The 23,314-nt window shown below is 36.5% G+C and overlaps 2 protein-coding genes across 10 annotated transcripts in view; one reads left to right on the top strand and one right to left on the bottom strand.

Annotated features, from left to right (window-relative positions):
- The window catches only part of ORC4 (origin recognition complex subunit 4), a 41,565-nt gene extending 33,002 nt beyond the window's left edge, over nt 1-8,563 (bottom strand). The window contains exon 1 of one of the 6 annotated variants that reach the window (XR_014782776.1): nt 7,369-7,522. The gene's annotated coding sequence lies outside the window, so the exon portion shown is untranslated. Of the gene's footprint in view, nt 1-7,368; nt 7,527-8,414 lie in introns of those variants that run through there. The other 5 variants (XM_084800010.1, XM_084800007.1, XM_084800008.1 and 2 more) reach the window with 5 other exon arrangements.
- Nucleotides 8,327-23,314, top strand: part of MBD5 (methyl-CpG binding domain protein 5) — a 374,269-nt gene continuing 359,281 nt past the window's right edge. For all 4 annotated transcript variants that reach the window (XM_084799998.1, XM_084799999.1, XM_084800001.1 and 1 more), the window contains exon 1: nt 8,327-8,472. The gene's annotated coding sequence lies outside the window, so the exon portion shown is untranslated. The remainder of the gene's footprint in view (nt 8,473-23,314) is intronic.

Genomic DNA, 23,314 nt, shown 5'->3' on the forward strand with positions numbered 1-23,314 from the left:
TGGCAAGAGCAGAAAATGGCTGAGAGATGGTTTGAGGTTACTGCTGAATGCTCTCAGTGTCCAGAGGTTAGCCACACACACCTCTTCAGTGGCCTCTACTACGCAGCCCACGGACCCACACAAACTTGAGATCTCATGACAGGAGTAGACAATGTTTCCCTACCTCCACACATCCTATACCTGTTGAAGATCTTATTTAAGAAACCCCACATAAAACCTTAAGAAAATATAGCAAAGACACAAGAGGGACTTTTAGCTTTTGGGCCTGTTTTTTGTTTTGTTTTTTTCAGCAAGCAGTAAAAACATCCTAACTCTGAACTAGCTTAAAATAGAAATTCTACAGATTTATTTATTGCCAATTCTAATAAAACACCAAATGTAATCCACGCTAATGTTGTAGAAGCAAACATCATGATCTTACAAACAGATGCATAAAGAACACTTGACAAAACACAACACTGATCCTTGATTTATATATCAAACTAGAATGAGAATTTTTTTCAACATGGTAAATAATATTTGGAAACAGACCTAGAATTGGCATACCTATTATTAATGTAAAATAAAAGTGTCCCCATGACTTCTGTTCAAATAGTATTGGAAAAATGGTCTTTGTTTCACAGATGTCATGATTGTCTATGTAAAAAATCCTTAAATATCAATCAATACCTATTATGTTTATGAGTAAGAACTATACCAAACAATGCCTATTGCTTTCCTACAATACAACCTAACTTCCAAATTAAAACAATACTATTCACATTTGCACATATGTGCAGGTGCATACATGTGCTCATACATACATACATGCACGCACACATGCATGCGCACACGCACACACACACACCCCTGAGGTATAAATCAACCAAAAAAGTAATTAACTTGGGATGACTCAGTGTGAGAGGCACTATCCCTTGAGCTTGGTGATCTTGACCTGTGTAAGTATAAAGACAGAGCTGAGCTCTACTATTAGTGCATTATTAATTCACTGTTCTTTGCCTCAGACTGGGGATGTAATCTGACCTCTCAAGTTACTGCAGCTGTGACTTTCTTGTCACGATAGACTAGAACCTGAAGCTGAGTTAAGGTGCTTATGCTGGACTATTTTATAACAGCAATAAAAACCTTATGGCATATTTATTTGAGATTGATGACTCCTTTGGAACTCATTTAAATTCAGTTAGTTCCTACCTAAATACCTGAATAGCTGTGATTAAAGCACATGCTACCATACCCACCAAGAATTTTTATTGGTACCATGGAAACTTAGAAGCAATATGTTTTTCAATAGAACGGACAAACTGGTATAGCCCTACAATGACTATTTCTGTGTTGAAAAGAAGCTATGAAGCCATGAAAAAAGAGGAGAAAACTTTAGATAGCTACTCCTAAGTGAAGGAAGCCAACCGGGAGAAAGGGCCAAGATGAGAGGCATGCCCAAGCTTTACAAATGCGCGGCTTGGGCTGAGCCCAGACACAGCATTTCTATCTAACTACCCCTAGGCCTGGAAGCTTCTAGCTTCCATACAATTCTAATCTTCCGAAAGCCAGGAGCTTGAAGGCTTCAGCTTCCAGCCTCAGTTGCTAACCTGGGCCTAGAACGTTTCAGCCTGGAGACTTACTTCTGAATGAACTTACGCTTTCTAGTTCTCTGGGAACTCTGTCTGAGAAATTCAACTCAGCTGTTCTGGCTCAAACTCCTCTCCAAGCTGACTGATTCTGCCCCCGAGTTCCATGAACTGCACTGCGCTGACTGCATGAACTGAGCAGAATTGAACTGAACAGAACCGAACAAACTCAACTGCACTCCCCAGCTCTCCTGCACTGCTCTTTTCCTCTCTTCTCCTGAGAGTTGAGCGTATCCTATCTCTGACTCATTCTTTCAAATCCTTCTCTGATTTGCCACTTTGTCCGCCCCTCAATTAGACATCATTATTCGGGATTAAAGGAGTGTCATTCCAGCTGGATCATACACATCAAGAAGGTTTGCGGATGTGATCTCTTGCCAGAGCAGCCATGTTACTGTATTAAAAATCCTCTACACAAGAGATTTTTTTTTTCATAACAGCATACTAGTGATACCATAATGACATCTCTCAGGATGTATAATACAAAGACAATTCCACTGTCAACTCTGGACTTATACTGATGTTTCAACATTGGCTCACTGACTGTAAATAATAAAATATACTAAAGCAAGAGTTCATACTAGAAACTGGTTCAATAGTACAGAGGATTAGACAGGGTTTCTAAGCAGAGATGTGGACACTTACTCCTAGCTAAAACTGAATGTTTAACTTACATTATATATTAATTTAATTCTGAAATTAAATTTGCCTCTATGGTACAAGAAGACAAGATATTAAAATTACACAATATTTTAAGCAGTTTGTTTCCGTTCTAAGGTAACGATTTAAAAAGTAAAGGCATTATTTCTTGTGGTAGCACAAGCTGTACTTCTTTATTTTAGATTCTTAGTCAAAAGAGTCATGGTAAATTCAAGGCCAGCCCAAACAACACAGGGATTCCTACAACAGCCTGGGCCTACCTTGTAGAATCTTGTCTCAAAAACCAATTTAAAAAAAAAAAAAAGCAAAACACACAAACAAAAGATGATGTGCTTCTACATGGTTTATATTTAAAGCCACCTCACAACTCTGTTACAGGGGAGACTAAAATATTTTGGTCATTACTTGGCACTTTGCTTAGTCCAGGAAGGTTATATTGAGTAAGGCGGCTGTCACAGTCTGTGTTTCCTGCCTCATAACATTTTTAAGTTATTTTTGTTAATTATTCTGCTATTAAACTATACAGCTTTGAGTAGCATTGCTTTTCAATTTTAGGGATTACTATTGAGGATGATGTAGACTTAGCTTTTTGATATAATAGCCTAACCATTTACATATCTTTTCACTATATTTGATATAGGAGACATTAGTATTTAATAGAAATGTATGAACTATAGCTTAATGTACCAATGAAGCTGAATCTTAGCAGCACAAGAAAAAAGTGAAATACAATATATAATCTCCTTATATATTCTAAAAAAGCCAAACTACTTTTATTTTTACTGACATAGGTGTTAAGAATGCTAAAGAGGAAAACCAAAAATTAGTGAACACTTATTCTCTCACTGATACCTTACTTTTGGATAGATGGCTGTTCAGTGCTTCTATAATTTCAATTATCACTTGTCCAGTCCTAAGAACTGCTTCTTGTCAACATATCCTTTCCACATATTCAGAAGAATCATGAACCTCTATCACTCAAATAAAACCCAAAAAGGAGTATTTGAGCTATAAAGTTATGGTAAAGGCAAACTGGGCAGATCATCTTCCTGAAGCCACATTCACACATACACATACTTGACAATAAAAGAAATAAAGCAACCTGAAATGACATGGCCAAATTTAGAAAGAAAAAAAAAAATCCAGAAATAAGCTCCAGGTCACTTCTATGTTGATAACATTTGCATTTATAAAAGATATGGCCAATGAAAAGGCTGAGTCAGTCACTTGAGGCTTTGCTGCCTTATGGGAAAACATCAGAGCTCAAAGCCCACCAAAAGTGGGTACTCAGACAATCACCCAGTTTAAGTTGAGAAATTAAGGGCAACCTAATCAGGATAAGGGAAAAAGGCAAGATTTCAACAGAAAATGTTAAGGCTTGCTAAATATTACTGTTATGCCCAAATTCTGAGCAACTCCATGCCCCCAAAGACCACCCAAGAGCCAAGTCCAAATGCAGTCACAAGGAAGTCTCTATTGCAGGTTCGAGCCTGGGCCATACCTCCTATGCACTGTCACAGCAGATGCAGGGAAGAGGCCCCAGTCTCAATTGAGAGGGGTTTTTATAGGCTTTAGACAAAGAAATGGATTTTACAATATAAGTTTGAATGACATTTGTGCAGAAAAGCTGCAAGCAGTGAATTACAAGCCTTGGTGTTTTGTGGTTGGGTAATAGGTGGAGGGGCAAGTTGACCTATAGAAAAGATTGGTTGAAGCAGTCTTGGGGGCATTAGGAACTTTGGCCTGGATTCTCCTAACTGATTGTTGCTGTGTGCTAGACCACCTGCTGGCCAGGTTGACCAGCAAGCATAGAGTATATTTGTACTTTCCCAAGTTGAGCTGATTGTGTTGCTAAGAAATATTTTTCTGTTTAGATTACTTTATGGTTTTTCCTGGAATCTGGGTTCAGCCCTTGGCCAGGTTTAACACAAAATGGAGTTTCTTTTTCAAAACGCAATTTGTCTGGTCCTTACAGTATGTCTATAGTGGGGAAATTTCAGTATCTGGAATGAGTAAAGTCATTTACAACTAGTAGCAACTCTAGGAATTTTTTTCCTAGAAAAGTGTGATTTCCCCAGAATACCTTACATATTCCTATTATGTGCAAAAAGGCCACAACTGGCACAGATATGCAAGGAATAATGAAACATTCTAAGTCAACAGAAACACACTGACAACAAATTAGAACTTGAACTTCTTGTCAAAGTTACAAACTAACTATGAATACGTAACAATGAAAGTGAAAGTTTTAATTTTCAGGAGGTACCTGCACACACTTCCTTCTATGTTTTACAAAGACTGTAGTCTATTGATACTAGACTCAAGCACTCTAAACCATGACAACAAATTCTACGCCCCCCTCATCACAGTAAAATAGCAGAGAAACTAGAGCTAACTTTTTTTTTTTTACAGTAAAACAATTTTCCTTAAATGTATAAGGAATTAGATTTAGAGTTAATTTCTGGAAATCCACAGCAGAAACTAAATCAAACCAAACCAAACCAGACAAAACCCAGTAGAATGTTATCTTCAAAGTGGAAAAACAAACAAACAAACAAACAAACAACCCACAAAGCTGAAAAAAAATCATAATTCTTCAAAACTAAAGGCAAAACAAGGGCTTAGAAACCAGAATTGAGAAACTGCACTAAGTAACATCTGCAGACTCTCCTTTGTAAAAGGAGAAAGACACCAAACCTTAGAAATGCAGGGCACTAACCGGAAAGTAGTGGCCAAGACATGGAAACATCTAACTCAATATTTATAGTTGAGAATACTGCTATCCAACATAAATGTAAACACTAAGTAACTTAACATTTTCTAGTATATTTAATAAAGCAAAACAAGGTAAAAGTAGTCATAATTTTAACAATTATAACGAGAAGCTGAGGTACGTTACACTTTTGAATATAAAAGGAAACACCACTACCACCATACACACACACAAAACTGTCAGACATACTAAGTATGACGTATATTTCAAGTGCTCCAAATCACATGGAGCTGGTGACAATTGTACTGACGAGCACAAGTTGAAAATCTGTGTCCTAGAGTTAAAGCTAAATATAAAATTCAAGGAACAATAACAACATATAAACTAAGACATTTAAACATACTATCCAGAAAGAAAGTAATACTCCATGAATAGATGAGCTATCTGCCACAATGTTATGAATCCTTATGAGAAACAACAACAACAAACTACAGAAAAGACTTTAAAAAGATGATTAAAAAGGCAATTTCTGAAAGCATCAATCCAAACATCCAGTAAGTTTCTAAAAACAGACAATATCATCAGTACAGAACTGTACTCAAGACAGCGGAAATTATAAAACTACACTCATCAGATTGGCAAAATTAAAGTATAGCTGGTAGAGAGATGGTAAGGACACATCAGACACTGAGGCAGGGGTATAAAGTGGCATACCCATTTCACAATTTGATCAAACTGAAGACAGACATACACAATTTACAAAAATACACAGCTATGTTCATAAGAAAGCATTTATGTAGACAGCCAGATTATTATGTAGGTATGTAGATTGTAAGTAGTAACAAGAAAAAGAAGAACACAAGCCCAAAGTTCGTGTAAGACTAACTGTGGCTTATTCTTACAAAACGCTCATATTTAGATCCTCTTACGCCAAAATGAAAACGTATGAATTACAGCAAAATACATTAACCAGGTCAAATCTCAGCCGAGTAAATTAAAAAGTCAGAAAACGACACTTAATAGATATGAGACCTACAAATTATTATTTGTTTAGGAATGATGACATACGTTTTTTACAATCTACCAAAAGACAAGCAGTGATGGTCACAAGAACAGAGACAGTGGTGATGAGGAGGCACCTGAGGAAGACCTGTCCGGCAGGGATTAGGGGGCATGCTCTTCCCACGTGCTACAAAAGTTGTTGTTCTTGATTCATAGTAGTTACAGGCTATGCTACAGCTGTTTGTTACATTTGTGTTTTGTGCACTTTCCCTTATATTTAGTCTCTCACATAAAATGGGTTTAAAAGTTTTATTTAGGCCATATTACTTTTCTTGCTATATATTTTTTTCTGAAGCAAGATTGTGATTAGGTTTTCTAATAATGAAATTTTAAGGGCATTGGGAGTTTTGTTTTGAGCCCACGTGACATACTTAGCTTACCCTCACCCAAAGAAAAGGTAGGCCCTGGGCCATAGAAACATGAATAGTGTAATGTATAGATTTGCACCAACCTACGATTTGGAAAACAAGTAACTTTAACTGACAGTAAATCCTACTGAGCAGAACTAAACTTAATAAGACCAAGAGTTATGTTCGAGGACCTTCGGATTCTTAAAAAAATAGTCTTAAGTCATTGGGATCATTAGATAATCCTCCAAAAAAAGCAACGAAAAGACTGATGATTTTAATTGTTAAAAAAAAGTGAAGATGGAAAAGAAACTCATTTCACTATAAAAGTAAAAGAACCGCTCACATAAAAAGCTTTTTCTTCTACTCTACAAGAAAATTTCAAGGTGTCTCCTTTCTAATGCCAAAACTCAGTATGACAGACCACACACTCTCACGCACCCTCAGGAGGTGCAATCTTTTGTGTTGCAGCGTTAAAGGCAAAGGGACCATGCAGGAGCCTTCACGCAAACCTCTCCTGTCCGTTCCCTGCCTACAGCTTCTCCAAAATCCCAAAGAGAATAGAAAGGCAGGCAAGGCAGGATGTGTACATGGCCAACATAAGCAAGGCTACTACGTAGAAGTTGATCAACATTCATACATCCGGTTTGGCTCTTCCAACTAGGTCGCACGCTCTAAAGCAAGGGTAAAGTGGCCAGTCACCTGAAGAGACCCAGATTTTGTCTCAGCCCTGGCCAATCTTGTGATCACCTACACGCCTTCTCCAGTCGGTCTCTGCTGAACTGCGCCCTGCTCAGGGTACCTTCCACAAGCTTCGCGGGGAGACCGAGAGCCCCGCAGCTTTAGGCCTGTCCGGCCTACACAAGCCTACCTCTTTACCAGCCTCTGCAGGCGGAAGTCTTAGCCCTTTCCACCCGCCTGGGGCCACCCTAATCTAGCCCACGAGACCAGCCCTTACCTGTCGCAAGAAAGCCTGCCTACCCGGGCATAACGGGCCACCAGAGACCGTGAGGACACCGGATGGATGCTCACCGCCTTCTCCGCATCACCTGCTGCTGCCAAGCGCGCACAGCCACTCCCAGCATGCGCTGCGCTCGCACCGCCCCTACGGCCCCGCCCAGGCCCAACACGTGACCTCTTTTCGCCACGGGCCACGCCTACTTCCGTCCCTCCACTCTCCCTAAGGAGGGAGGAGGCAGCTGGGGGGTGTTAAAGAGTAGCAACTTCCTCCCCTCTTCCCGCCCCCGCCCCTCTTACCCCCTGCTTACAATGTCTTCCGGGTCGACAGCGCCTTGGAGCCTTCTGGGAAAACATCTCATTTCCTCCCCTCCCCCCCCTCCTCCATCCTTCCACCAACCAGCCTCCCGTCAGAAAGGGACATGCGCAGTGAGTGCCTCCCGTCTCTTCTACCCGAGCCCCCCCTCCCCCCCAAGCAGAGAGACCCCAGCAGCAGCAGCAGCTGATGATGAAGAGAGAGGCAGTGGCAGAGGGGGGGCACCTTTTATTTCTATTTTTAAAGGGACAGGACACTAATTTTTACCCCACTTCAACCTTGAATTGAGGGGGGGGTGGTGGGGGGGAAGACGGCTGAGTTCCTCCCCCACCCTCCAGCTCCGAGCCCTGAGTAAGGGGGGGGATTGAGCCTGAGAGAGGAGAGGAGTTTCTTCTTCTTCGAAAACCCCCATCCACGACTCCTACCCCGTCAGCCCTCTACTCGCCTGCTTCCAGAGCCCCCTCCGCCCTCCTCCTCTGTGGCCGTGAGAGGAGAGAGAGAAAGAGACCAAAAGCCTCTTAGCAACACAGACCCTTTGCTGCTGCTGCTGCCGCCGCCGCCGCCGCTGCTGCTACTGCTGCTGCTGCTGCTGCTGTTGCTGCTGCTGCTTGGCCCTGGCTGAAGACATCTCCCTACACCGGGAGCAGCCACTTCGCCAGCTCTCCTCCTCCTCCTCCCTTGCCTCCTCCTCCTCCTCCTCCTCCTTCACTTCCCCCCCCCCCCTTTATTACCCTTTGTGTCATCCTCCACAGCTCCAGGGACGGCACTCAAAAGTGGGGGGCAGGAAAGGTAAGTGTGTCTGTGGGGGCTCCATTGCCTTCCTCCGGCTCTGACTTTCACTCCGGGGCAGCAGTAGCACCAAACCTCATACGCAGTGGAGCTCCGGGGTTGAGGAGGGGGTGGTGCTGGGGGGTTGAGTGAAGGAGGGGCTGGAGTGAAGGAGGGGTGTGTGAGATGGGGTGTCCACCCTGTCAGGGAAGGAAGGAAGGGCACTTTTATTTTTATTTGCTGTTGTCAAAAGTGGTTTCTTGAGCTAACATCTGATTGTGCCTTGCTTCAGTGGGGGGAGAATACAAAAACAACCCCCTCCTTCCTCCAATGAGGCGCCAGGGACAGGGACAGAAAGAGGCATACTTTCTGGATGTCACTTAAAAAATTACGTTTAGAAAGCTTTTCCCCTTTCCGCAGGAAAAGCTGCCTGCATTTGTTTCTGAGTGGGAAAATGTCGGGATCTGAATTGTGTTGGAACTGCTCACCCAGTTGTAGACTTTAGTGTTCTCTCTTTGCTTCTGTCTGTGGCTTGGATATTGACTTTAGGGTTGGAAGACTTGACTGGTGTTCTGTTAGGTGTTTTGTTTTTCCATTTTTAAAAATTTTGTCTGAATTGCGTATCAAATTTCAAAATTTAGTTCATAAGGCCTTTGGTTCGGTTTTACACTTGTATTATTGGTTTCTGGGATACTGTTTTGTTTTGTTTTTTAATATTTGTTTCTTGTTTGACTTTATAAAGTTCAAAGCATAAAATGCTTAAAGTTGACATGCCACTGGTATTTTCTTTTCCCACATAGGTTTCTGGTATTTATTTTCTACAACATGAAAATAATAGCTATTTCATAACTAACGCCCCCACCCCCCAATCTTTGTAACTTGTCTGAACAAGTAATCCCATTGAAAACTCTGTGTTGTTCTTGGTGTATAGAAGGCCAAACCTCTACATCAATATTTTGCTTCTTCATCAATATTAAAACTTCAGTTTAACTGAATTATTTATTTTCTGTTGTAAATTGAGATGAGTTTTTTTTTTTCGCAGTTTTTGTTCTGAGCCAATTGTTCACAACATGTAAAAGGAAATAAATTTCTAAAATACATTTTCACGAGTTGAACAGCATCACGAAGTTGAAGTTAGTGTGTTATAGTTGGCTAGAAATTGAAAGGTAAATCCAGACTTAGATTTAGAATAACAGTCTTGATAAAGATAAGTATTCCGAATTCTTATGTGGTATATGTTTAGTGCTTTCATTTTACAGTGCTATATTTTACTTATATTTTATATTTATTTCAAAATATAGGGCTATATTTTATTTCACAAGTACTGAAAACATATTTCTGTTGTAGGCCTCATAGTTAGAGCTTACATTAGGAAGTGGTATTTTGTTTCATTTATACATTTCTTTTATCCTTTAACTGAAGATGGATGTACACATTCATGTTCAGTCTATCTATCTGCATACCTCTCTCTCACTTTTTAAAAATTGCATTGGTTTCTCTGGTTCCATACTTTGTGACAGCAAAGTACTTTATGTCAGCAATAGGAAAATAGCCACCTGATCAGCAAAAAGAATAGAAGAATTATAACTCTAAAAAGATATTTGACAACTATCTTTGACATAGTATTGCAATGTGATGATGCTCCTGTTTTGTTTTATTCTTTTCTTCTTTGTTGTAAATCCCAAACTCATATATATTCATATATATGAATCCAAAAGCATTGAGTATCTATAAACTTGTTCAGTAAAATTTTTATTACCAACTGTTGTAAAAGGAAACATTTACACAGAATGTGGGCTACTGTGTAGCAGAAAACAGGATGGCCCTATTTCTTTCATTTCTGTTACATATTTGAACACCTTTTTAAACCCTTTTCTGAGATGTGATTGCTGCACTCAGGCAAATATCCGTGCTAATTCCAACTTTTTCTCCCATCAACAATAATACTGGTCCACTGAAGATTTTCTGTCTTTAAAAAAGAAAAAAAAAACAATCATAATGTAATGGATACAATTTTAAGTATGCAACTTGTGTAGAGAATTGGGGTAGTAGTAGCTTAGTAGGCAGATAAATAAAGATTTACAGTCTTGGTTTTAGTGGCTGTTTAGTTTGTATTTCTTTTTCTTTGAGACAGGGTCTTGATATGTAGCTGAAGCTGGCCTTGAACTCCTGATCATCCTGCCTCGGCCTTTTGAGTGTGGGAATGTAGAAATGTACTGCTATAGCCACTCAGTAGTTTGTGTTTTCCTTTGAAAACCTTCCTAGGCTCCTTTTCCTACTTAACCCATACTATGGTTAGACAACTCTGTATTTCTGCAAATGAGATAACATGACTTGAAAACCTTTTATTGTGGTTTCAGTATGGCTTATATTCTAAGTATTAAATAATGTTGATATTTTAGAAGGATAGGAGGATAATTTTTCACCCAGCTAATACTTTGAAGGTTACAGTACCTAACTTTACGCAAGATTCCAACTTTTTCTTTTCTTTTCTTTTCTTTCTTTCTTCTTCTTCTTCTTCTTTTTTTTTTTTTTTTTTTTTTTTTTGGTCAGGAATGAAACTTTCATGCCTAATTTTGTGTGTACCAGTTCAAAGTTTTATATAAAGTCTTTTCTGAAGACAGTCTATGATCTGGAAACCCATATCTTGACCTACCCTCTGCCTCTTAAGTCCTGAGGTTACAAGCAGGCAACTCCCATGACTGTCTGGGCTAATTCTTTTCTATGAACTTGAAGGCGTATAGCTGTAGAGCTGTGACTTGCCCCTTGTAAAGCAGGAATTCGTTGTTGCCCTTTGAAAGAGGCACCAGTTTCACTGCTTGTGGACCACTGCTTTTCAGAATCGTTTCTGACTTTCCCAACTACTGCTCCCCTTGGCCCAAACCTCCCGTTACGCAGCTCAGGAAATCTAGTTCTCATGCTTACTTTAAGAACCCGTATTTACAGAAACAACTAGCATTGTAAATGTTTACTTTCAAGTTTGGCTGAATGAACCAGTTAAGGACAAAATTTTTCATCTGACAAGAACTTGTATGCACCTCACTCATAGCAAACATGGTACATAGTAGGACCAACTTGTTGACATAATCCATACTAGTTTTAGATATAGGTCTATTAATTTTTTAACCCAAGAAGTGTGAGATTAATTTCCTCTCCCCCCACCTCTTTATTGGTATAATTCTCATTATGATGAAAGTCTTTTTTTTCCTTGAGAATTTTTATCTTGATTTTTGCTATAGTTCTCACATTTCCTAATTAACAAGCAAATTAAATTCTGTTAAAGAAAAAAGGTAGTGGTTATACTAAGAATTAGAAATATACTTCCTTCTAATCCTCATCAGGATAGAATGTGACAGAAGTGGCTTGTTTTGAATACACAGTAACATAAAACTTGCTTAAAGGTACATTAATGCAGGGGTCACTTGCTTCATTTTATTTTGTAGATGTTGCCTCAGTAGTTGGGATTATTAGGCCGCTCCTACCAGCTCTATAAAGCAGTTGTTACCTAGGTGACATGTTTCCCTGACTTTGTTTTTTTGGTCCTCACCCAGACACTTATCAGCTTTCCAGTTTTCTATGGATATGAAGATTTGCATCTAGTCATCAGTGGGATCCCATGAAGTCAGCCAGAAAGCCTATATCCAACTTACGTACCTTTGTAAACTTTGCTGATTTTGAATGTATGTGAAAACTAGATTGTGCTTAGTTATTAATTAAACATCTATAGAGCTTCTTCATCTCTCAGACACTTTGTTAGGCATCTGAAAACAAGATTGGTCCCTGCAATTTCATGAGATTTCTTAATTGTATTCCACAGATATATTAGCCAAATCTTTATTTTTTTACCAACATAAATTTTATATTGACAATATAATAATATTAAGTAGAAACATGCAGGTTTGAAGAAATTATCACTATCATTAAAATAGACAAATATAAGAAATTATATTTAATACTATACTGCAGGGCTTCTCTATTCACACACATTTCACTAGCTGTAGAACATGAAAGTTATCTATGTGGCTACTTTGCTAAGTTTTTATTCTAACTATAACTTTTTAACCTGAAGATAATTAAAAATGTTCATTAAAATAAAAAAAAGACAATTCTCTCCAAATTTAATGTTTTGGCCTTAATATATATTTAAACCTTATACAGTAGGTAATCTTTCATGGTTTATTGAAAAGTGTACATTTTAATTTTGAGTGTTTAAATACTTTGTAACATATTTTAAGCAACTCTTAACAATATAACTGAAGTCCAGTAAATTACCCCCTACTTTATATGAGTTTTGGAAGTTTTAGTATGTACTGGGTATATTATTACTTCAAGAACCTCATGAAAAAAAAATCCTCATTTTATTTCTAAAACAGTTGCAATATTGGTAGTGTGTCTGTAATTTTAATGAATCAGAACTTTCTCAGACAAATTCTTAAAAGAGCTAAGAATCCTATATCAGTTTCTTTAATAGCTTTAATACATAATTGAGAAGCACTTGGGAGAGAAAAGGCTGCAATTGCTTCTCAGTTTTACCATGTTTGTGTTAGAATAACGTTGACTCACAATTGGAGAAAAGGAATGGATGCCTCTGCTGTCTAGTTGAACACCTTGTGAGTAAATAGACGCCAACTGGTAACTTCTAACGTCTTTTCACATTCATTCCTCACTTTTTATTTATTGTGTAGCACTTTAATGAATATATCAGTTTTACTCAGTCTTTACCTTTACATTTTTGTGTCATGTTGTGTATGAGGAAACTGTTTACCAACCAAGTACCATTTTATCATTAACACCAAATACTGTATTGCATTAGATATAGCTGCTTCTTAATTCAAAGTACAACTGTAATAAAGAGTTTTATCATTCTGCACTACAGAAAGAATTAGTGGAATGATGGCTCCAATAGCATTAGAGGTAGGATAGTGGAAAAGAAGTTTTCACGTGTACAAGGATGGAAAAACAAACCATGCCCCACTCTCTTAAACAGACCACTGTGCAACTGAAAGCATAAATAAAGTCAGTCTTCTCTTCAGAGCAAAACATTATAGAATTCATTATATTGGCCTTCCTCTAACTTGCGTGGTGGTGCATTTAACGTTTTGCTAAATGAAGTTGAAGGTTGCAATAGTATGTAACAAGGTATTCTAACAATTTTTATACAAATATTTTCTTAGTGGAATAACACAAAAGAACAGGATACTTAAAAGCAGCTACAAATTTTAAAATGCTTTTCAATTCAATAAGCCAGAGGATTGTTTTGTTTCTGTTTGCTTCCTTTGATTTCTTTAAGGAAAAAGAATAATTAAATTTTTTATTTGTTAATTAATTAACCTTTATGTCCCTTCCTAGTAAATGTATATTCATACCTTATATTCATGTTGACTGCCATCCTATGAGCAGTCTTCTAGTTTTTAAAATATTTATATGCTAAGGAACTCTGTGTTTCTGTTGTTGTTCAGAATAGATAATTCCAAATGGCTTCTGACATATAAGAACACTTTTTAATCAGTAGGAAAGAATAACTCTGTAGTCGCAAATAATTGTTTTTAGAACACTGAAGAGGAAGTTAAAAGTAAGAATTCTAATTCTCTTATCATTTTAATGTGAGGTATAACTATATTACATAATAATTTAATGTTGGAACACCAGCATAAGTCTTCAAAGAGAAAAAGAGGGTGAGGTATTTATAGATGAGCACACATTAAGGTTTATTTTCTGTTATACGTAGGCACCCTGGAAATAACAGTCACTAATGACATTGAAGCAGCTACAAAGCTTATACTTCATTCAAAGTTGGATATGATAGTTTTTGATCTAAGATAATTGGCTCATAAAACATTTTCTTAGAGGACTTTTCCTTACAGTCTGTAGAATTGAACAAATATTAGACTATATTAGTTTAAAGTAGTAAACTGAGTAATGTAATCAGTCATCAGCCTTGCAAAGGTGAAAATTTTGTGCATTGGTTTTTTCGTACTAATTTTTTTTTTTTTTGTTAAGAAAACAGATTTAGTGATCTGAAAATGTCTTGGTTTGGTTCTGCTATAAACTTAAATTCTTCTCCTACCCTCCTGCCTGACTTCTTAACTGAATGTCTGTATGTCAGAACCTAGAAGTAAATAAGAAAATGTTTCCCAAGACCCAGTCTTAAATTTTATTTGCATTTATCCTTGTCGCTGTGGTTATTGTTTTTTATTCACCACACGTACAAAAATGTTAGCCATTAATTTACTTAATCCGTACATTTATCGATATTCGAATTAAAAAACCATAGTCAAGTAAAGAAAATGCTATTGTTTTAAGTTGTTTCTTTCTTTGGGATATAGTAATCTAAAGTGAAACTGTCATATAAAGAAAAAAGGACTGTATTTGGGAAATCAATTATAAAGTTTGTCATTAATAACTATTATATATAAAATATTTAGAATCGGCAGTGCATGTTATAGTAGAGACAGGACTTATTTTTTTAAAGCATTATTCTAAAACTCTTCCTCTTTCCACATTTATCACAATGGAGTTTGTGCTAAAGGATTTCTTGGCCATTTCAGAGACTAATCTAGTTAAAAGGTTTGTTTATGCTTCCCATCTCTGTTCTGCTGATGGCATTAGAAAACTGGCCAGAGCCAGGCTTCTCACTGTTTATAACATTCGAATTTCAATTAAAGCCACAGTGTTTAGTTCACTGTGTATCAGCAAGCCCATACCCGCTAGAAGGATTGCTGGTCATGTTTAGAGTGATTTTGTTTTTGCCATAGGCTTTGCTAAATTTTCTAACCCCTAAGCGTATTTTTAATATAGAAATTATTAACATTTTATTCTTTTAAAGATGTATAAAATCATACTAGAAATACTTTTTCTAGAAATAATATAGTATTTTCTATCTCATTTGCTTACTTAAATGGTCCAGCTTTGTTGTTGTTGTTTTAAATTTTGCATATCCTATAATGGTGCTTACGCTGCTATTCAGTTGATTCAGATCCTGGTTCTAGTTTGAAGAACAGAATAATATGCTGTCTTTTTTCACATAAAACTTAATCATATTACTCCAGTGTTTTTATGTATATGAAAGGAGTCTAGATGCAAGCAACAGATTTTAATTGAATTCTACATGCTTTCTATTCTGTTGCTCTTACTGTTTGCAGTTCTGTTTTAGGTTCATTGTTTAACTGCTTATTTTTATTTTTATAAAGATATAATGAATTTGATATTTCTTTGGCTGCTTCTTTATTTTTGTATAGCTTGCTAGGACTAGTCAGAAATTGGCTTCAATTGTATGTGTTAGTTTTTTAAAACTTAGTAGGCATTTTTGCTAAATTCATTGCTTTTTCCTAAAGCTGTATTACTTCTTTTGTACATTGACTTAATGTGTATATTATAGACATGATTTTGCTGAAATCTAAATACATGCAGTATAAATGTACAATTTAGGAAAGATGAAAATTCATATAGAATAAATTGCTAGTAAAATCGTTAAATAGTATTATCAAAAGATGGTTGTAGCTTACTTTTTTAATACTTTAAGAAACAATCTCTGTTATGGAATAATTTAAGATAGAAAGGTAAATGCAGTATAGTGAATATAAGAATGAGAAAATATGCAAAATTTAGATTTCTAGGTTAAAAAAATGGATTGATTTCTAAAATAAACTGATAGAAAACTAAGTCTGATATATACTGTGTGCTCACATTTAGGTAAAAGTACATGTAGAATATTCTGTTATGTTTTAGAATTCATAGTTGTACAGATAATATATTACTTATTTTCTACTTTATTTATAAATTCTCTGTCATTTATATGTATATATGTATTCAGACATAGAATATATGTAGCAACATACATCTTTTCTGTATAGAAATTTTTTTTGGAATTCTGATAAAGAACTCTGTGCGTTTTAGAATTACTGTGTTTTAACATTATGTAGATTTGATTTTAATAAACTTGTATTTATACATCAATTTCATCATGAAAAAGTATATATTAAAGTAACAAGAAAAAAATGACTGAAAAAAATTATAGGCCTAACTAGTCACTGAGTAGATCCCCTGATTACCTCGAGGGAACTGTACTATTGTGAAAGTCATCATACACACATATATATTATGTATAGTATAACTTCCGTTGAACACATTACTTCTTACTGAAAATCCTGCTAGTATACCCTGAGTAATAATGAAGGATGTCATTATTATGACGTTTTAGTCTGCTGCATAGACATATGGTTAAACATGTTCATCACTGATACAGGACTGTATGTTCAATGAAATACAGATAACATACAGTCACTTAACATTTCTACAGATTTTTCGGTAGTCAGCTACTGGTTTGAAAAGAGAACAAAAATAAAGCAGAAGGTTTTGAAGAATAAGCATTTTTATTTTAAAATGTCTGAAATATGCCTTGAAAAATCATTGTAAAAGCTTTTGTAAGATTATATCAGACTGAGTATGTAAATATGCTTAATAATGAAGGTATTAGAATTCTGTAAAGCCAATCACTATGTATTTTTTGGGAATGATTGGTTAATAAGGATGCACATATAGGGGAAATATTAAGTTGTCAGAGTAGGGAGTAATTTCAGGTAAGGACAAAGCTTCCAATGAGATACTGTCATTGGCAAACTTATTTACTAGTTATTATTTTGTTGTTGCTGTTTTTGGATACTGGGTCTTACTGTGTAGACCAGACTGGCGTGGAACTCATAGAGGTCTACCCATCTACACAAGTGCAGATATTAAAAACATGCACCACCACGCACAGCCCAGCAGATATGTTTTTAACACATTAAAAGCAAAAATTAAACACATTAAAAACAAAAAGTTAAAAATAACCTGGTAAAGTAAGGATGTGATTATACATGTAAATTTCTGGCTTTTTTATTTCCCAGAACATAAATCAGAAAGGAAATAAGTAGAAAAAAATGGGAGAAAAATGAACAAAGATTAAGGATATGAATAACAGTATAGTAAGAACTAGAGTGCCCTTTGGTTTCTGAAGCTACTGTATTTGCATATCAGTTAGCAATGAAACACCATAGTTCAGGTAGTAAAACATTATCAAGAGTGCTGCATTTTTTGTTTGTTTATTAAAATTTATACCCAAGTTGATTGTTGAGCATTTATGAGTAGTAGATTATGAAAACTATATATATTACATACAGATGCTAAAAGTAGAAAAAGTAAAGCTTGCATTTTCTCCACTTAATTCATAAATTCTGATGGCTCTGATTTACCCTGGAGTAGTATTGCAGTTCAAGTACTGTGGGGCTCTACACTTACCACCAGGGAGGTACTTTCTACCTTTTGAAAACAGGCAAATTTATTTCCCCAAATGTGATTCTGCATCTTATCTGAATATCTACTTTGAAACTGTGGTTCTTAACTGGGTGTTTATTGTCTCCTTTTAACCGATGACTTGCTAATATCTTAAACAAACATGTGTGGATGTGCTCACTGGGATATGTGGTCAGAAATTATAGTTGTTTGTCTTCTAGAACTAAACCCTGGAGATGGAAAAGGATTTGACCAAACCATTGCACCAGTAAATGCAGTATTAGAACTTTTTGTCACGGAAAGTTACATGGAGCTTACTGTTAGAGACTTCAGTGCATCAGGAGGCAGGCATCTGTTATGAGGCTGCTTAATAGGCTGTAATTCCCCTGAGAAAGAGTTACCTTGATCCTAATGGAGAAAGATTTCCTAAACAGAAAAGCCCAAGGGTTCCTAGAGGCATAGAAAGGAGCTGAAGTCCAAGACATTGATTGTAAGCAACACTTTCCTTGATCCTTAGGTTTAATGTTTAAAAGTATACAAATATTCTTCATTCTTCATGGGAAAAACACAATTAGTTATAGGCTGGTTATTAATGGAAGACCACTTTACTTCAGTCTAAAGATAATAATGTATTTTCCCATACAGTCATGATTTTAGTTTCAGATTCCATAAGACTTTTAACAAAAATATTGGAAACTGTGAACATAGCATACGTTGCTAGAGATAAGTAGGCAAAACTTAAAAAAAAAAAAAAGAATTAAAATAATGTCCCTGAGTTCAAAAGAGAAGGACTTAGTTGTGCTTGACCAATCTATATTATGAAGGAAAAAAAAAGCCTGCTTCGGGTACTAGGCTGATGCAGCATAAGTGACAACAAATGAAGGTAAGGGACGTAGTCATGTCGGCAACTTGTGAAGCCATTGGCTGCTTCCAGCTGCAGAGCAGCGCCACATGGAACAAATCAAGTGGAGTGGAGAAGACATACCACCATAAATCTATGTGTGCTTGTATCACTCTCCACAATATAAGCATATTACAAATTATTTCATGTATTGGTAAGAAAAGTAGGGCTATACAATAATGGTAATACACGTAATAACTTTTTTATTATTATGTTCATAGTAACACAGAAATGATAGTAAATTACTAGGTTTCAATTCCTATCTCATGTCATGATGTTAGCCTTGAACATATTGGTGTATCTGATATGCTTTATAAAGTATTTTTAAAGATAAAGTTGAAGATATTTTTTTCTATAACACAATTACTGACTTTTCTTCATTCAATTGGAGTTTTGGACACCACCTTTTATTTTTATTAAGCAGTTAACAGTCTGATAACTAGAGGCTCAAGAAATAGAATACTAAGAAAACAATAAAATTAGTGGATTAAGTTAGTTAGCAACAAAATATAAGGCATAGAAAAATGAAAATATACCTAAGCACTTATTGAATTGATTGGGATACTGCATTATGTAGGGGTTGAGAAATTAGGATTCTAAGGTATGGCAGATCCCTTTCCTCTCCCACTCCTGCCCTCCCTCCCTCCCTCCCTCTCTCCCTCCTTTCTTTCTTTCTTATAAAATTACATGATTTGTTTAATAATGTGTGCATGTGTTGTGCATGCATGGATGTGTGTGTGTGTGTGTGTGTGTGTGTGTGTGTCTGTGTACGTGGTCATGCGAGTAGAGCTTAGTGGACAACCTGCCACACGACAGTGGGTCCTTTCTACCGCGTGGGTCAAGGACTGAACTCATGTCTTTAAGCTTCATGTCAAATACCTTTACCATCTGAGGCATCTTGTCTGCCCAGTCTCTGCTTTTCAAAACATATTTAACTCTTTAAAAATAACGGAAATGTGTAGATTTATTTATTTACTTACTTACTCACTCACTTACTTATGAATGTAGCATTCTGAATGAGAGTATAGAGAGCATTGCATTCTTTTTTTTTTTTCAATATCTAGAGGAGTAGTGAGTTCATAGACCATCACTATTTGAAAATCTTATTAGACTGTTTACTGAGTTTAATAACCCTGAAGGGCCACCTGTACCTCCTAAGTGGGAGTAAAGTTTGGCCTGGGCCTTATGCAGAAATTGCTGTGTACCTTCTGCTTTATATGTTTTTTTTCCCCCTAACAAAGCATGTTCCTAAAACCACTAGTTTTATGATAAATGAGTAGTACTCTGTGCCCGAGGATTCTGTTATCAAATAAGGTTAATAATCCATGGTTATAATTAAAGAATGGTAGATAGGGTTTATAGCCTATTTTGGCGGCTATCAGTACTAATTTCAAATCTCTAATGTATTTGCTAATAATTTACTTAGTACTTTATTGTGTGCCATGTAGTATAATAAGAATTTTGTAGGTAATATATTTAATTCTTTTATTTTTATCATATCTTTTAATATATATGAATGTGATTTTAAAAGATTTTTTTCTTTTATCTTTTATTGAAAATAGATTTATTTTTCCTCATATAATATTTTCTGATTATGACTCCTCCCAGCTCTTTCCCAACTCCTCTCCTATCTGGATCCCTTTCTGTCCCTCACTAGAAAACAGACAGGCTTCTAAAGGATAATACTAAAATAAAATGAAGATAAAACAAAACTGATACATTGGAATTGGACAAAACAAACAAACAGAAAAAAAAAAGAGCCTAAGACAGGGCACTAGAAACAGAGACCCACTCATTTGCACCTCAGGAATCCCATAAGAACACTCAACTGGAAGCCACAATATATGCACAAAGGACCTGGTGCAGACCTGTGTAGGCCCTGTGCATAACGCCTCAGTCCCTGTGAGTTCATATGGGCTTCAATCATGTCGATTTCGAAGGCCTTGTGTTCTTGGCGTCCTCTGTCTTTCTGGCTAGTACACTTTTTCTGCTCCCTCCAAGGAGTTTCCTGAGTCCTGAGGGGAGGGATTTGGTGGAGATAATCCCATTTATGGTGGTGTGTTCAAAGGTGTCTCTCTTACTGTATTTATTCCCTTCTGCTACAGTAGGAAGCTTCTCTGGTGATCACTGAGCAAGACTCTGATCTGCAAGCTTAGCATGATGTCTTCAGGAGTCATTTTATTGGCACTACTCTTTTTTATTTTATTTTATTTTTTTAAGAGCAGTAATGTTTGGTTTTAGCCCAGTTCCCTGGGCTATCTAGTCTGAGGCTCTTGGGGTACGTGTTCCATCTCTTCAAATGACCTTAAGTCAAATCAGATATTGGTTGGTCACTCTCACAGTCTTTGGGCCATTGCACTAGCTTATCTTGCAGGCTGGACGCTGCTGTCGATCCCAGGGTTTGTGGCTGGGTTGTTTACATTTCTCTTTTGGTATCATACAGAGTCCCTTCCTGTACTAAAGACACTAGAATGTATAGATGAAGGCTCAATGTAGGTAGCAGCTAGCCTAATGCAAGTTGAATGAGTTGTGTAGGTGTTGTCAGCAGTGGGGCCTTGCTGTCAGTTTGTGGAGAGTAATTTGTTGTCTTGGCAACAGCCTGGGTTGTTTGTGGGTTCATTTGGAACCCCTTTGGCCAACAACTCAATTATTTGTAACTAATCCCAGTACTGACAGCTTCATTTGGTCAAGAGATGGACAGCTGGGACTCTGTGCACCCCCAATCCCATATTTGGCAATTTCACTTAGCTTGCCTTCATATATGTATATATTTTAGGAAACATAATGCATTATGTTTCCATACTAACCCTTAAGTGGCTTTTAACTTCGCTGTTTCTCCTAATATTCCCTCCCTCGTCCTCTCCTCCCTTCCCCCTCCCCACTTGAGTCTCCCACTGCACACCCTCCCTCCATTCGTACCTATCTGTTCCATTTCCCTTATCCAGCCATCCATCCGTCTGTCTGTCTGTCTATCTACCTATCTATCTATCTATCTATCTATCTATCTATCCCCCTTACTCTATACCTAACCTCTATGGTTCTACAGATTATGCCTTATTTTTTATTGACGTAAGGTATATATTTAAGTATTTTAACAGGTAGCAAAAAAGCATTCTAAGAAACAAGTAGAAAGTATTTCCTCATATATCATTCTGCTTGTGAGTATATAGGCAAATTTTCTATAAAGAATATAAAAGTAAAATAAATACCATTCTTTTGCTGTATCTTTATAGCAGCGGGAAAGAAAAGTCACAAGCTTTATCCATAAAGCTAAATGCTAAATTTATTATTGTGCTTCCACACTTTTCTAGCCACAGTATTCACTGATACCAACAATAATCCACTGTATTCTTTTCATTACTAAGCAGCAAGCACTAGAGTTTTGAGAGACACTTCTTGACTTGAGAGCTAGCTCTGTACACTGCATACTGAAGTGCACAGTCTTCGGAGGGCTACTGAGGTTCTGCACTATATTTTTTTATAAGGAAAATTGATAATGTTTTTCTTAGCATTATTTTGAGCTTTAAATGTAGAGCATATGAGCTCTTAGCATCTTATAAATACTCAATAACATTTTCCTTTTCTATGTTTTCCTTTATAAAATTATATAATGTTTTGTAACTGTACATCTGGTCTAATTTACCTTTATCTTAATTTGTGCTTTCCCTAACAATTACACATATTCTATAAAAGTTGTGGAGCACATATGATAGAAAATGTCGAATAGCTGTGATTAGCTAATACATACTGTCTATTCAGATTTTAGAATCTGACTTTTGGTAATCTTTAATCATTAAGACAAGAAAAATATAAACACACTTAGTCCTAAGATCTGTATTTTAAATTCATAATACTACAAAAATGGTTAAGAGCATGGACTCTAAAGCTAAATTTGTTGGATGTGATATATTTTTACTTAGTCCTATTAATAAAATGAACCTCATAAATGTGCCTTTCTCAGTGATGTGTGTGTGTGTGTGTGTGTGTGTGTATGTGCGTGCATGTGTGTTTGTGCACTCACACATACTTTGCCTGATACATGTGGAGAAACACAATTATTTATGTTTTATATATAGTATTTTATATATGCCTGTTATAATATTAAACTTTAAACTTCTAATTTTTTATTTCATACAATAAAACATTCAGTTTAATTTGTTTCTTTGGAATAGTCCTCCCCATTGTTTGTCATGAAGAGACTGAGATACAGAACATTAAGTATCTTTTAATGTATGAAAATAAGAAAGTAAGTAGAAAAACTAACATACGAAGGCAAAATATTTCTTGTGTCAGAATATTCATGATCCAAGCTATCTTCTGTGTTTTATTGAGAATTCAAACAGCCTATCAGTTAGCAAAATAAATGTTCAGAAATTTCATTTTTTTGACTTGGTGTCTTCTTCTTTCAGACTGGTCCGCTCAGTAGTTGTGTGGATAAAGTGCTTTAAAATCAGATGAGTCTAATTAGAGTCAGATGGTGGCCTAGCTATCCCTTAGGATACGTCCATCTTGAGTGTTTTATCCTGGTCATCAAATATCTTTTCCCCTCCTTTATGAACTATGCTGGCTTCTCCCCCTACCCCCCTTTCCTTTCTGAGACAGGGTTTCTCTGTGTAGCCTTGGCTATCCTGGACTCACTTTGTACACCAGGCTGTCCTTGAACTCATAGCAATCCACCTGCCTCTGCCTCCG

Source organism: Acomys minous, assembly GCF_964271855.1.
Source record: "Acomys minous genome assembly, chromosome: 10".
Lineage (NCBI taxonomy): Eukaryota > Metazoa > Chordata > Mammalia > Rodentia > Muridae > Acomys > Acomys minous.